We start from the raw sequence: 16,721 nt of genomic DNA on the forward strand, positions 1-16,721 counted from the left end.
TAACACACTATTTGGATAGCTTGCTTGATCATCCTATGGTTAGCTCACTATTTGATGAAGTAACCATGGTTACTTTCTTACCATGGTTATTTAGTACGTTACGTTTATTTAATCGTTTACGCGTTCGCTCGGTTGCTTAAACGTTTTCGTAATACTTACTCGTAAATGGTTCGCGACGTAATTCCTTTCGTATTTATTCCTTATATTTTGAATTATCATACATGAATATAAATCCGTAGGGTTTTAATCTCATAATTATATTGTGATTCCCGTAATCCTCGATGAGTCGTAAATACGGTCATTTTTCAAAGTTCGTTTTTTTCGAAAACTAATAGCGTTTACATACACTCATTTGGTACGTATAATCGTAATATCAACTCCAAAACTCATTTTCTCATGCACTACATAGTGTGGGCTCAAAAGTTTTTCTCGTCCATCAGGGTTACTATTTATTAAACATTTTATAAGGTCTCAAATATTCAAATTATTATATTACTATTCATAAAGGTCTTTTACCGATATCAAAAATTTGGGTTCTTATAGTCTTCCCCCCTTAAAAGGATTCCGTCCTGGAATCAGTTCAGAAACAGGTAGGGATATGCTTCTCGCATGACAACCTCGAGTTCTCATGTTGACCTTGCAGTATTTGATCTTTTCATAAAATTTCCAATCACCCATCCAATATATTTACGGGTACTCGTCCTTGTAGTCTTATGACCTCTACACGTTACTCGACATACGCTAAGTCTGGCTACGAGTTTATTAGCTAATTTTCAATCATATGTTTGGTTTTGACGGTTAAATTTCCTAACCTCGATTCGTGGTACTCGTTATAAACTTGGTGACCGTTCGACGATGGTGCTAATTTATAAGTCAACTTTCTTAGTCCTTTAATTCTTCAACTGGTCCAATAAATCTTGGGTTCAACATTTCTTTCCCTTTCGAATCTCATCACTCCCTCCTCGGGAGGTACTTTCAACAATACTTGGTCCGCTACTTCATACTTTCTGTCTTTATAGTCCTGGTCCGTATATCTCTATTGTTCGTCCTGGGCTACCACTAGTCGGCTTCTGATAAGTTCTAGGAATTCCTTTGGTCTGTTGACTCAACGATGGTCCAAGTATCTTTAGCTTACCAACTCATTCCCAATCCTAAGGGAGAATGATTCTTTCTTCCGTACATGCTTTATAGCCGTTCCAATGCCCGCACGATAACTCGTTATTATCGGTGATTCGATTAACATCAACTGGTCACTTCATCTTCCTTAAATTTGATAATATGGACAATTAGCGCATCTTCTAGTGTTTGGAATCATCCTTCAACTTATTCATTTCTCCTACATCGCTCCTACTAGTGCTAGAGTTTCATTCCTTAATGTTTTCCCATTTTGGCGCAGCCTCTCCATCGATTAAGTCATGTAAGAAGTTCTCATTGCATTTCTACACGCTTGTCTCCTGCTACACGCTTAGCACTAGATTTAACATTTCTTCCCGTAGTAACGTAAGGCACATCCTCGTCATGTTGCCATCTTGAAGGAAGCACCATTTCATACGCAATTGATTGACACGTTTTAGGATTGTGGAACGTTCAGCTTCCGTCATCAGTCGGACTTCTTTAATCATTCCCTATATAATTTCTATAATACTACGATACCTTATGGGTCATACTTGTTATTCTCGCTAGCGCCTTAGACGTATTCACGTTTATTGGTATCTGCTACCAGTGGCCTTTATAAGGCGTGTACGATCTTCTTTGCCTTCTATCAGCTCGGACAATGACTGATAAGTGGCATTTTACACCACTTAGAACGTCTTAAAATGGCTTAAATTGGTGTCTTGAAATCAAGTATTTTGTGTATTTGATGCGTTTTTCTAGTGTTTATGCATTTCAGGGTAATAGTTGCATTTCGGGGGAGGAATCATCAAGAATAAGCCTTGGCATGTGTTCACCATTGCGAGAGGAAAGGAATGGGCAGATTACGGCGAAGAAACGGAGCAAGCTTGGAATTTTTCCAGTAGGGTCCTGCGCGCCCGCGCAGCAATGCTGAGCGGCCGCGCAGCAGCCCGCGCGCCCGCGCAGATATGCTGAGCGGCCGCGTAGGGTCGGGGAAAAAGATAAATTATTTTAGACTTCTACTTCTGTTTGGCTTCCAACTTCTATGTAATCTGAGTTTTATGGGACTATTATATAGGTAGATTTGAGACGTTTTCACAGAGAGTAAGAAGGGGATTATGTTTTAGATTGTGTTTTATGCAAGAAGCGAAGGAGATAAGGAAGAAGACCGATTTAGCACACCGCAATGAAGAGGAAGCATATATTCTTGTGATTCTTGTTTTGTTGTAACGTTGGATGCTAGTTTTCTTGCTTTGACTTATTTACTCTTGTGACGTACTCTATTTTAATATAATTAGTGTAGTTATTATTTTCTTGTGTTGTTTGTCATGATTTCATATGAACCCATGATGGCGATAAGTTCTATTATGGGCTAATCGTGATCATGGGGTTATAACGGATTTATTATGGAATTCTTTAGTTAATTGTTTAATACTTTAGTGTGTGATGATTGCATGATATCTAGTATTGGTTGTGCGTATTCGTCTTATGTGCGTCGCGAACATATAAGATAGGGTGTTAATCTCTTGTGAAACGACGGTGGATCTTGAGATTTAGAACTTGCCATGCTAGCATAGGTTCATGTACGTTGTGCATGATTAGTGGGTAACTCTAACAGTTTTATTTGCCCTATGTAATCAAAAGGGATAACTTGTGCTTAAATCGTTGTGTTGTCAATTTCTGTAGACATATAGGAACTCAACATAATTGATGACTATTCAACTTCTATCTTAATTGTGGATGTTTGGTAGAATGGTATTAGTACAATGAAAGTTGGCTTTTATCAGTTTCGTGTTATTCGATTAATATCATCACTGTCACATGCTAAAGGTAATAACAATGGCTATAGAAGGAAGTAATAATGAAGTTGTGATCTCATGAGTGTTTTATTATTGATAAATTGAAGTGTTAGTTAAATGGTTAATTGAGTAGTTAATTATAGTTAATATTTGATCAACAATTTTAAGTGTTATTATCTTAACATTGAGAAGTAATCATACATTGGTGAGTGAGTTTAATTAGACAATAATTTAGTCTGAGTCTCTGAGGGAACGAACTAGAAAGTATTCTATATTACTTGCGAACGCGTATACTTGCGTGAATATTAGCGCGTGTTTCCGCCCTAACAAGTTTTTGGCGCCGCTGCCGGGGACTCGGCGTATTTGTTTAGTTTATGTACTTACCATCATTGGTCATTAGGACTCAGTGATTAGGACGTAGTAGTTACTTACTCTTTTCGGTTGTGTTTCAGGTACTTTAGCAAGCATTTATGCAAACTCGTTCTCGTGCTCGCAAGAGGACTTTAGATACAGCTGAGGAGACAGACGAAGTTCTTGATATTCCGGAGAAGTTAGATTTTGAGGATTCGGATTCAGGAACTGAGCAGAAAGAACCAGTAAACAGGGGAGATCGTATTGTTCAAGCTGATCCAGCTCTTATGGATTTTTCTCGGCTTAAAATTGATGACATTCAGTCAAGCATCCTTCATCCGGCTATTCAAGCTAACACCTTTGAAATCAAGCCGGGCACTATTCAGATGGTGCAGAATTCTGTTTCTTTTGGAGGAGCGGCAACTGAAGACCCCAACATGCACATAAGGAATTTTGTCGAGATCTGCAACACTTTTAAGTATAATGGCGTGACTGATGAGGCTATCAAGTTGAGGCTTTTCCCATTCTCACTGAGGGATAAGGCTAAAGACTGGTTACATTCTGAACCAGCTGGGTCCATCACTACGTGGCAAGATCTTGCGCAAAAGTTTCTGGTGAAGTTTTATCCAATGGCAAAGACTGCTGCTATGAGGAGTGCTCTTACTCAGTTTGCGCAGCAACCTACAGAATCTATGTGCGAGGCTTGGGAACGCTACAAGGAAATGTTGAGAAAATGTCCACATCATGGAATGCCGGATTGGATGGTGATCACTGGTTTCTATAATGGTTTGGGGGCCCAATCTCGGCCCATGCTCGATGCAGCAACTGGAGGCGCCTTATGGGCTAAAAGCTATACTGAGGCGTATAATCTTATCGAGACGATGGCTGCAAATGAGCATCAAAACCCAACTCAGAGGATGACGTCAGGTAAGGCAGCAGGTATTCTGGAAGTTGATGCAGCCACCGTTATTGCAGCCCAGCTCCAAGCGCTATCAATGAAGGTTGATTCTCTGGCTACGTATGGAGTTAATCAAATAGCTATGGTTTGTGAGCTTTGTGCAGGTTCTCATGCTACGGATCAGTGTTCTCTTGTCAACGAATCTGTTCAATATGTAAATAATTATCAGCGACAACAGCAGCCTGTGCCAGCGACCTATCATCCTAACAACAGAAATCATCCAAATTTCAGCTGGGGGAATAATCAGAATGCTATTCAGCCACCATATCAGCAAGGAGTGAGTAAACAGTTTAACCCACCTGGATTCCAGCAACCACAGCAGTATGCTACAAGGCAATCATATCCTCAACAGGGAAGTACAGCTGCACCTACTAGTGCTGATTTTGAGGAACTTAAGCTGTTGTGCAAGAGTCAGGCGGTTTCTATCAAGACCTTGGAAAATCAAATCGGTCAATTAGCCAATGCAGTGCTCAATCGTCAACCTGGCACTCTTCTCAGTGACACGGAAGTACCAGGCAGGAAGGAAGCTAAAGAGCAAGTCAAGGCTATTACCTTAAGGTCTGGAAAAGTAGCTGATGCTGAAAAGGCAAAAGAAGTCGAAGCTGAAGTTAGAGATGAAGAATCTAAGCAAAAGGAGAAAGCGGCGGAACCAAGGAAGACTACTGTTGAACACACTCTGCCTGAGGCTAATACAGGGGAGAAACAGCTCTATCCTCCACCACCTTTTCCTAAGAGATTGCAACAACAAAAGCTGGATAGACAGTTTGGGAAGTTTCTGGAGGTGTTCAAGAAACTTCACATCAATATACTTTTCGCTGAGGCTCTGGAACAAATGCCTAGTTATGCGAAGTTCATGAAGACTATTCTTTCAAGGAAGGTGAAACTGGATGACCTTGAAACCGTTGCTCTCACGGAAGAATGCAGCGCTGTTCTGCAGCAAAAGTTACCGCCAAAACTGAAAGATCCAGGAAGCTTCACCATTCCTTGCACCATTGGCAATCTAACTTTTGACAAGTGCCTTTGTGATTTGGGAGCAAGCATTAATCTAATGCCTTTCTCGATCTTTAAAAGGCTGGATCTGCCTGATCCAAAACCCACATACATGTCGCTACAATTGGCTGACCGTTCCATTACTTACCCAAGGGGCATAGTTGAGGATGTGCTCGTCAAGGTGGATAAGCTCTTCTTTCCTGCAAATTTCGTTATTCTAGATTTTGAGGAAGATAAGAAGATTCCCATAATCTTGGGGAGGCCTTTCTTGGCTACTGGCCGTACCTTGATAGATGTGCAAAAAGGGGAACTTACTATGCGGGTCCAAGATCAGGATGTGACCTTCAACGTATTCAAGGCAATGAAATTCCCTACAGAAGATGAGGAGTGCTTAAAAGTGGATGTGATTGATTCCGCGGTTACTTCGGAACTCGAGCACATGCTAATGTCTGATGCATTGGAAAAGGCCTTAGTGGGGGAATTTGACAGTGATGATGAAGATAGCAACGAGCAATTACAATATCTGAACGCTTCTCCCTGGAAGCGAAAGCTGGACATACCATTTGAATCTCTTGGTACTTCTGACCTCAAGAACGCTGAAGGGAAGCTCAAACCATCAATAGAGGAAGCACCTACCTTGGAGCTCAAACCATTACCTGAACACTTGAGGTATGCTTTTTTAGGTGATTCATCTACGTTACCTGTTATTATTTTAGCTGACCTTTCAGGTAGTGAGGAAGAGAAGCTCTTAAGGATTTTGAGAGAATTCAAATCGGCTATAGGATGGACCATAGCAGACATCAAGGGGATAAGTCCTTCATATTGTATGCATAAAATTCTGTTAGAGGAAGGTAGTAAGCCAACTGTGGAACAGCAGTGAAGACTGAACCTGATCATGAAGGAGGTGGTAAAGAAAGAAATTCTGAAATGGCTAGATGCAGGCATCATTTATCCTATTTCTGACAGCTCGTGGGTGAGCCCCGTACAATGTGTACCTAAGAAAGGAGGTATCACTGTGGTCGCAAATGAAAAGAATGAGCTCATCCCTACTCGAACAGTTACAGGATGGAGAGTATGCATGGATTATAGGAAATTAAACAAAGCCACAAGGAAGGATCACTTTCCTCTTCCATTTATTGATCAAATGCTTGACAGATTGGCGGGACATGAGTATTTTTGTCTTCTGGATGGTTATTCCGGGTATAATCAGATTTGTATTGCACCAGAGGATCAGGAAAAGACTACCTTCACTTGTCCATTTGGCACATTTGCTTTTCGTAGAGTTTCGTTTGGGTTATGTGGCGCCCCGGCCACCTTTCAGAGATGTATGATGGCTATATTCTCTGACATGATTGGAAATAACGTCGAAGTGTTCATGGATGACTTCTCCGTCTTTGGACACTCATATGATGAATGTTTGAATAATCTGCGCGCCGTACTCAAAAGATGCATGGAAACTAATTTGGTGCTTAATTGGGAGAAATGTCATTTTATGGTGCGTGAAGGCATTATCCTTGGGCATAAGGTCTCTAGCAAGGGTCTGGAGGTGGACAAGGCCAAGGTGGGAGTCATTGAAAATCTTCCCCTACCCAATTCTGTGAAAGGAATCCGTAGTTTTCTTGGTCATGCGGGTTTTTATCGGCGATTCATCAAGGACTTTTAAAAGATATCTAAGCCGTTGTGCAATTTGCTTGAGAAAGATGTGCCTTTCAAATTTGATGATGAATGTTTGGCAGCATTCGAGACTCTCAAGAAGAGTTTGATCACTGCACCAGTTATTACAGCACCAGATTGGACAGAACCATTTGAGATGATGTGTGATGCGAGTGATTATGCGGTAGGTGCAGTTCTGGGACAGCGCAAGAAAAATATCTTCCATGTGGTCTACTATGCGAGTAAGACTTTAAATGGGGCCCAATTGAACTACACCACTACTGAGAAGGAGCTTTTGGCTATAGTCTTTGGCTTTGAGAAATTTCGATCTTATCTGCTTGGTACGAAAGTAACAGTATTCACTGATCATGCAGCTATTCGCTATCTGGTTTCTAAGAAGGATTCGAAGCCGAGACTCATTCGTTGGGTGCTTTTACTTCAGGAATTTGAGTTAGAGATCAAAGATAGAAAAGGTACTGAGAATCAAGTAGCTGACCATCTCTCTAGGTTGGAGAATCCCGATTCTACTTCACAAGATAGGATGTTAATCAATGAATCTTTTCCGGATGAGCAGTTGTTTACAATTCAGGAGGAAGAACCATGGTTTGCAGATATTGTAAACTATCTCGTCAGCAATATAATGCCTCTTAATTTGACATCCGCTCAAAAGAAGAAGTTTATGCATGAGGTGAAGTGGTATATGTGGGATGAACCATATTTGTTTAGACAGGGAGCTGACCAGATCATCAGGAGATGTATCCCGTTCTGTGAGACGGAGGGGATATTACGAGACTGCCATTCCACGGTTTATGGTGGACACTATGGAGGTGAGAAGACGGCAGCTCGTATTCTGCAAGCAGGTTTTTTCTGGCCTACTTTGTTCAAGGATGCTCATCAGTTTGTTTTAAGGTGTGATCGTTGCCAAAGAGTGGGAAATTTGTCAAGGAAGGATGAGATGCCATTAAATGTGATGCTTGAAGTCGAGGTCTTTGATGTGTGGGGAATCGATTTCATGGGGCCTTTTATCGCGTCTTGCAATAATTAGTACATCTTGCTGGCAGTCGATTATGTTTCAAAATGGGTCGAAGTTAAAGCTTTACCGACAAATGATGCAAAGGCAGTGCTAAATTTTCTTTATAAGCAAATTTTCACAAGGTTTGGAACACCTCGGGTAATCATAAGTGATGAAGGATCGCATTTTTGCAACCGTAAGTTCACTTCTATGATGCAGCGTTATAATGTGAATCATCGAGTAGCTACTGCCTATCATCCGCAAACAAATGGTCAAGCGGAAGTGTCTAACAGAGAGATAAAGCGTATCCTAGAGAAGGTTGTTTGTTCGTCAAGGAAGGATTGGTCTTTAAAGCTCGATGAAGCTGCTTGGGCTTACAGAACAGCATACAAAACTCCACTTGGGATGTCACCGTTTCAGTTGGTGTACGGTAAGGGATGTCATCTACCGGCGGAGCTTGAGCATAAGGCCTACTGGGCATTGAAGAAATTGAACCTGGATTTAGATGCAGCTGGTAAGAAAAGAATGCTTCAGCTTAATGAACTTGATGAATTTCGACTTCAAGCGTAAGAGAATAACAAAATGTATAAGGAAAAGGTGAAGAGGTGGCATGATAGGAAGCTACATCCTAAGTTATTTGTGCCAGGGCAACAAGTTCTTTTATTCAACTCTCAGCTCCGACTTTTTCCTGGGAAGTTGAAATCAAGGTGGTCTGGACCTTTTATTGTCAAAACTGTGTTTCCACATGGAGCGGTGGAAATTTTTGAGAATGATTCGGACCAAGCATTCAAGGTTAACGGTCAGCGGTTGAAGCACTACTATGGGGACATGGCAAACCGAGAGGTGGTTAGTGCCATTTTATTGACTACTTGAGAAAGGTACGGAACGTCAAGCTAATGACGAAAAAGAAGCGCTGCGTGGGAGGCAACCCATGAATTGTTGTTACAGGAACCCTTAGAAGTTCATAACCTATCCAAAAACACAAAAAAATCAGAAAACAGGGGCTGAAAAAAAAAAATTCCAGAGACCCTCTGCGCGCCCGCGCAGCTATGCTGAGCGACCGCGCAGCAAGCTGCGCGCCCGCGCAGCTATTTTCCCACTACCCCATCATTTTATCCCTTAATTACCAAACCCTAATCTAATCCACACCCTATATATACATACACCTATCCTACATATCTCCCACAAAACTTCCTACACTTAAACCCTCTCACAAACATCAAAAATCAGTTCTTACACACTTTTATTCACGAATCAATGGCACCCAAGAGAGCACGCACTATTGACAGCAGCAGCACAGTTCCTACTGCTGATTCATCGAGGGGCACTGCTGCAAGGCCTCGGTTAACTGACAGAGCTGCGGAGGAGGAGTACACTAGGCTGTTGGGGAAGCCGATTCTGAAGGAGAGGGGGTTTTTACCATCAGGGAGGGATGGTGAGTTGTTGCCCATGATTGCAGAGAAGGGGTGGATCGCTTTTTGTGAGTCACCCGAAACAGTACCGATGAGCGTTGTTTGCGAGTTCTACGCGAATGCGAAGGCTGAAAAGAATGGGTTTTCTGTAGTCTGTGGGCTGACGGTTGATTATCATCCTGCGGCGATTCGCCGTGTGATTGGACAGCGAGAGAGGAAGCCCGAGGAGGAGAACTGGAATGAAAAGACTGCTGAGGATTTTGACTTGGATTTGATTTATGCGACTCTCTGTCGACCGGGCACAGTTTGGAACCGCAGTCCAGCCAATAATGAGTATCGTCACTTTCCGGTGATCGCCATGAACAGGTATGCCCGTGCATAGAATGCATTTATATGTGCTAATATTTTGCCTTCTTCACATGCACACGAGGTCACAGTTGAGAGAGCACAGTTGTTGTGGGGAATTCTGCATGATGAGTACTATGTGGACCTTGGTGAGTTTATCTACCAAGGAATTCTGAAGTTTTTGAGGGGAGCAAAGCATATGAACATCCCTTATGCATCCACGGTTACGAAGCTATGCCGAGCAGTGGGAGTGAACTGGCCGGCTCATGAGCAGTTGCAGTTGCCAGCAGCTCCGATAGATTCTGGCACTCTGAATGGGATGCAGGAGTGGACCGGTGGTGAGCCTGAGGAGCATGGGCTGGGTTATCGTCTTCCAGGAGGTCGTCCAGCACGAGGTGCTACTATGGCTAGGCCAGGGCGTGGTGAGGCTGGTTCGTCGAGAGCTCAGGAGGGTGCTGGGATGGGTGATGCCCAGTATAGGAGGCTTTCACGGCGGATGAATGCCATGTATGAGACGCAAAGCAGGTTTGCTCAGGAGCTCACCCTTGCGTTAGGGACTGCTTTTCGAGGCCTTGGAGCTGATATCCAGTGGCCAGTTTTTGGTGAGGACTCTGCATACCCACCGCCTGATACTCCACCCACTAAGGGTGATGATGATGATGACTCCGAGTAGGTATACCCTGTGTTCCTTTCTACTACTTTCACTGAGGACAGTGAAGATTTTTAGTTTGGGGGTGGTAGTTAAGGAATATTGTGTGTGTGTCATTTAGTTGCATATTCATGATAGTTTAGTTCATATAGTTGCATAATTTATGCCATTTAGTTTTTTTTTATGAATGTCATGTAGCTCATGCATTTACCATGATCCCTTTTGCAATAAGTTATCGACTGAATTGTGATATTGATGCGAGTGTAGTGATAACATTAAAGTGATATTAAGTTGTGAAGGTTGATATGCATGCTAGAAACAATTGTAAGTCCACTAAGTCTTAAAGAATGCGTAAGGGCTAGATTGTTGTTATGATTTGGTTGTTTTCAAGGTCAATCTACTTATTATGCTTAGAATTCGATTATAGGTTCTTAGTGATAAAGACATGAAAAAAAAGAGAAAAATTTTGGAGAAAAAAATATGGAAGTTGTTGCTAGTTGTGGCTAGGCGTCAAATGGCTAGTAGCCGGCTCGCATATGTTGCGAGTAGTCTAGGGTTGAGCAAGATGGAGCGAAACGCACTTGCTCAGAAGTTATTGAAAAAAAAAATATTTGGCATAATTGATCAAGAGTGGGCTTTTGGTATTCGAGTTATTAAGTTCTTAGGGGACTTTATGCCGAGTGACCTAAGGCTTTTAGAGTCTGGGATCCGCTAACCTAACGCTCGTTACATGGATACCATTGTATAAGTCTTTTGTGGACCTCACTCATTGCACGGTCAAATAAGCATTTGAGTTGTAGATAAAAAGCACGATTCCGTAGTAAGCTCCAGAGTTCTTGTAGTGTTGTATATCACTTTGTGCCTAGAATTTTTATTCTTTGTATAATCGTAGGATTGCCTTGAGGATAGTCTAGTCATAGTAATTGGTCTAGTTCCGAAGCATATCTGTTAAGCATTTGCACACACCACGTTTCTGGCTGTATGTCCGGTTGCATGAGTTTATTGATCTTTAGTTGTCTAACTGCATTCGTTGAGAGGTAACAATTTGGTTGGTTAATTATAGTAAGGGGGATCGTTGCATTTTCATATAGATTGCATTCATGCATATTTGTATTTGTTTTTGAGTCTGTGACGCTTGAGGACAAGCATCGATTTAAGTTTGGGGGTGTGATAAGTGGCATTTTACACCACTTAGAACGTCTTAAAATGGCTTAAATTGGTGTCTTGAAATCAAGTATTTTGTGTATTTGATGCGTTTTTCTAGTGTTTATGCATTTCAGGGTAATAGTTGCATTTCGGGGGAGGAATCATCAAGAATAAGCCTTGGCATGTGTTCACCATTGCGAGAGGAAAGGAATGGGCAGATTACGGCGAAGAAATGGAGCAAGCTTGCAATTTTTCCAGTAGGGTCTTGCGCGCCCGCGCAGCAATGCTGAGCGGCCGCGCAGCAGCCTGCGCGCCCGCGCAGATATGCTGAGCGGCCACGCAGGGTCGGGGAAAAAGATAAATTATTTTAGACTTCTACTTCTGTTTGGCTTCCAACTTCTATGTAATCTGAGTTTTATGGGACTATTATATAGGTAGATTTGAGACGTTTTCACAGAGAGTAAGAAGGGGATTATGTTTTAGATTGTGTTTTATGCAAGAAGCGAAGGAGATAAGGAAGAAGACCGATTTAGCACACCGCAACGAAGAGGAAGCATATATTCTTGTGATTCTTGTTTCGTTGTAATGTTGGATGCTAGTTTTCTTGCTTTGACTTATTTACTCTTGTGACGTACTCTGTTTTAATATAATTAGTGTAGTTATTACTTTCTTGTGTTGTTTGTCATGATTTCATATGAACCCATGATGGCGATAAGTTCTATTATGGGCTAATCGTGATCATGGGGTTACAACGGATTTATTATGGAATTCTTTAGTTAATTGTTTAATACTTTAGTGTGTGATGATTGCATGATATCTAGTATTGGTTGTGCGTATTCGTCTTATGTGCGTCGCGAACATATAAGATAGGGTGTTAATCTCTTGTGAAGCGACGGTGGATCTTGAGATTTAGAACTTGCCATGCTAGCATAGGTTCATGTACGTTGTGCATGATTAGTGGGTAACTCTAACAATTTTATTTGCCCTATGTAATCAAAAGGGATAACTTGTGCTTAAATCGTTGTGTTGTCAATTTCTGTAGACATATAGGAACTCAACATAATTGATGACTATTCAACTTCTATCTTAATTGTGGATGTTTGGTAGAATGGTATTAGTACAATGAAAGTTGGCTTTTATCAGTTTCGTGTTATTCGATTAATATCATCACTGTCACATGCTAAAGGTAATAACAATGGCTATAGAAGGAAGTAATAATGACGTTGTGATCTCATGAGTGTTTTATTATTGATAAATTGAAGTGTTAGTTAAGTGGTTAATTGAGTAGTTAATTATAGTTAATATTTGATCAACAATTTTAAGTGTTATTATCTTAACATTGAGAAGTAATCATACATTGGTGAGTGAGTTTAATTAGACAATAATTTAGTCTGAGTCTCTGAGGGAACGAACTAGAAAGTATTCTATATTACTTGCGAACGCATATACTTGCGTGAATATTAGCGCGTGTTTCCGCCCTAACAATGACATCCTTCATTCTTTCATGCTGGCCTTCGTAAGGGATATCGGCGACTATTTTTCGTATGCTAGCGTGGTAAGTACATCTACACGAATTATCTGTTAACAATAGGCGATTCCCCAAACCGTTCCAAATAAAAGGTAAGCCACTAGACGTATCTTCAATGGTCAGGACAGTCCTCTCATTCTACTTGTCGATTTGAGAACTCTAAGTCATTCCTCCGTCCGTCCTTTTTCACAAAATATCTTGGGAAATAGTCCCGTTAATTAAATCTTGGGTCCTTGCATGGCGCAGTCGTCACAGGGTCTCTCGGTCCCAATTATCTCTTCCACGTTCATAGCAATTTTGTAGAGTGGACATCTATCGTTTGCATACTAAAGTAAGCGGTCTTATTTAATCTATCATTCAAAATCCTCAAATAGCACGACGGCTAACTTGGTTCTTGATAATCCTCCTTCAAAATTTATTATAATTAACTCTTACTCCTATTTGGGTCATCTACAAGTCGAAATTGCCAAAATTTTAACCCTCGCCTTTCTGTTTTCATTTTCAACCTTGTCGAATAATTACTTACCTGCTCAATGACATCTCTTTTCATATTTTGTCATGACTAAAATCTATTTACATTTTTAGGCATCTTTAAGTCTTCTTGTTAAGTAATAAAGCGTTCTTTTCATACGATCCTTCTCATCAGTTATTCTGAGATTTGTCATCCTCAATATATCTTTTCCTACTTAAAGTGTCGGCCACCACATTGGCCTTTCCTTGATGATAATAGATTTCTCAATGATGGCCTTTGATCAATTTGACTATAGCCTCTATCTCATGTTCAGTGAAAAAAAAAATCAAAATTTTCTCATAAGTAAACTCCTTGTCCCTTTCAGTCCGAACCTTATCGCAATTATTCTAGATTATTATTAGAAAGCCTTATGTCACGGTCCTTAAGTTGTGTAGACATATCATTAGACTTTACGCAACATCCTATTTATCGTCGAGTAATTCTAGTATGGGATTGCTACTAACCTTGCCTTTAATTCTTGAAAATCTTATTCCTCAAATTCATACATGCTTGGTTTTTCCCAAATTTATTAGCACATTTCCCGATAATATTTCATAGAAGTGTACCTCACTAATCAAGTTGTATCCCTATTTTCGTTCTTGTATAACCATATTAATGATTCTTATGATAATAACTAAACATGGTATTCCCTTTTTAAAACAACTTACTCATCACGATGCTCCGATTACACCATCATAGCACTGAGCTTTCAGTCTCATATTACAACACTCGGTTCTCAACTATACCTCTTCTTTGTTGGGAAGGCAATTAGCCTTGGAAAAATGATTTTCACGATATCGATGAAATTTAGACAATCTTAACAAGATTTCAAAATCTAACATCTGAACAAATAATGAGCTCTGAATAAAAGAATCGCAACACTCAGAAGATTTATAACTTGGAAGGAAGAACATAACAAAGATTATCCTTCCATGTCCTTAGAATTCTATATTGTGATATTATGGAGAATATCCATTGAAAACAATGATTGCTGAATAATAACATCATACGAATGATATTTGTAAGATTTTTCCATTGAAAGAATACTTTTCTTTTCGAATAATGAAAGAAATATCGAATAACATCCTCAACCAATGGTTAACCATTGAAAGAAGAAATTTTATCCAATGATTAATAAATAAGGAAGTATATTGCTCTTCAAAATTGAATATGAATTCTCGTTTGAGTGGGCGACCTAGTTAGGTCTCAATTAAATCAATCTTTGAAAATTTCATCAATAATTAAATTTTTGTATATATAATGCACTCTATAAAAAAAATTGATTGGAAGTGGATCTTAGAAAAATAATAACTAGTCCATATCAAGCAATATTATAAACCGACTAAGAAAATGGTCAGCTTAATTGGTTTGGCCCATAGCAACTAGCTAGAACGATTAGCTAGGCTTTTATCGTATTAATTAAAATTTCGACTAGTTACTACATTAACTAGTCATTCATTAGAATATATACAACTAAGCATATCTTAGTTTGTTTGATAAAAATCTCAACATCGTAACCACTGAAGAAATTTGTGGCTACCCGGATGACGATTTTGGAATAAAGAGTTTTAAATTTTTGGGCCGAGAAAGACAATTATAACTCTGAATCGTGTGGTCTTGGCATCGGAACAATCGATAGCCTCTTATCAAATATTTCTTTCCAAATAAAAGGGTACACTCAGAGGTGTCCTCGTTCACATACTTTGTCAGATTCTCAAATAGAATTGAATTTGGAATACCAATACCAAATTGATACCCTTACTATGATTTCAAAGTTCAATATATAATTTCAGCACGATTAAAAGAAAAGGATTCCTGAGGAATATATGGATATTAGATCATCCATGTTTTTAATAATTTGTTAGATATTTACAACCTCGACTGAGAAGAGTAAGTATTAAAGAAGAATCAAATGAAGATACTCATTATGAATATTCATCGATGAATTTGAGGGAAAATTTATAATAAAAAAATAAAAAAAAAATCTCTTGGATAATTGAAATGAAGTGTAAATATCTTTGAGTTGAACAAGAAGATCATAATCTATGAATGAAAGTTCATGGATTAACTTTAGAGGGAGTAACATGACAGTGAGTAGGTGCCAAAATATTTCACTGATTATCCTACCTCTCTTTATTATCCGCCTGAGGATGATACCACCTCTTCGTCTTTGTAATTCCATGTTTCAGCTAGCGTCTCTTTCTCATCATTTTAAAATCACTTACTAATCTTGACTTTCGCACGTATATCTGTCATTCCGGTATTTTACCTCGAAGACCTTACTCAGAAATATTCCAAAAACATCTGTTAAGCCGATAGTTGCCTGCTACACGCATTCGTTACTAACTATAAGTGGCCAGTTCCCCCTGGGAACAGATCAAAGAGATCTCTTAGGGATCTCAATGCAGTCCATAAGTTCAGTGGCATGTGTGTGTAATTGAACATACGTTACCGAATATATTAGAGGTCTACGTGTATATATACGTAGCCTCTGACATCATATCTACCGAAGAATTCCACAGTAGACTCACCGGTCTATCCTTTTTAAAAGGTTCTAAGATTGAACTATCGCTCATTGTAATCTTACGCCATCCAATTGTAGTCATGCCATCAATTCTCGATGCTCTCGATCTCTGAGCTAAACCATCATAACCTTACATGTTAAGCACACTAATAATATCATGTAGTGTAGTCGTCTTACATTAACATTCTTATATTACATTCAAATCTTCCTTAATAGAAAATATCCTTAAGGGTCTATTGGACACAATCTCTGGTGAATTCGTGATTAATACAATATTCACATCCTTCTTGGTAAAATGACACATTTAACTAGTTTGGGTCAATAACCTCAACTGTATATTAATAATTAGACTCTATGGTTCTCATATGTAATGCCCCTTCATGGGCAGCCTATAAAGAACTACGAGTAACAAGGCTCGTGTTATCAAAATTTACATATGGTGTTGGTAATATCGCCTTTACCCCAAATGCTCTGGAGACTCAGCTCCAAGTTCTACATCCACATCCTTTCCAAATCAAATATGATTCTAATTTTTCTCCTCATTATTCTGATAATATCCAATGGTCCTATTAGTCATGCTTTAATACCTCAAATATACACTTATCCTCACCTACCCATTGGGCTATATCCGGTAGTCCAATGATGAACTCTATATGAGCTCTTATGCAATATCGCATCTAGACAAAATCCTAACACTCTCGTCCCTAAGTACTATAACTTAATGCTCTGA

At 39.7% G+C, this 16,721-nt stretch overlaps 1 non-coding gene across 1 annotated transcript; it reads right to left on the minus strand.

Annotated features, from left to right (window-relative positions):
• Positions 1-3,907: 3,907 nt before the first annotated feature.
• LOC141669466 (small nucleolar RNA R71) lies at positions 3,908-4,014 on the minus strand. The gene has a single exon (XR_012553750.1). It is a non-coding gene; the product is annotated as a small nucleolar RNA R71 (small nucleolar RNA).
• Between the last annotated feature and the right edge of the window lie 12,707 nt (positions 4,015-16,721).

This window comes from Apium graveolens, chromosome 6, assembly GCF_009905375.1.
Source record: "Apium graveolens cultivar Ventura chromosome 6, ASM990537v1, whole genome shotgun sequence".
Taxonomy (NCBI): Eukaryota; Viridiplantae; Streptophyta; class Magnoliopsida; order Apiales; family Apiaceae; genus Apium; species Apium graveolens.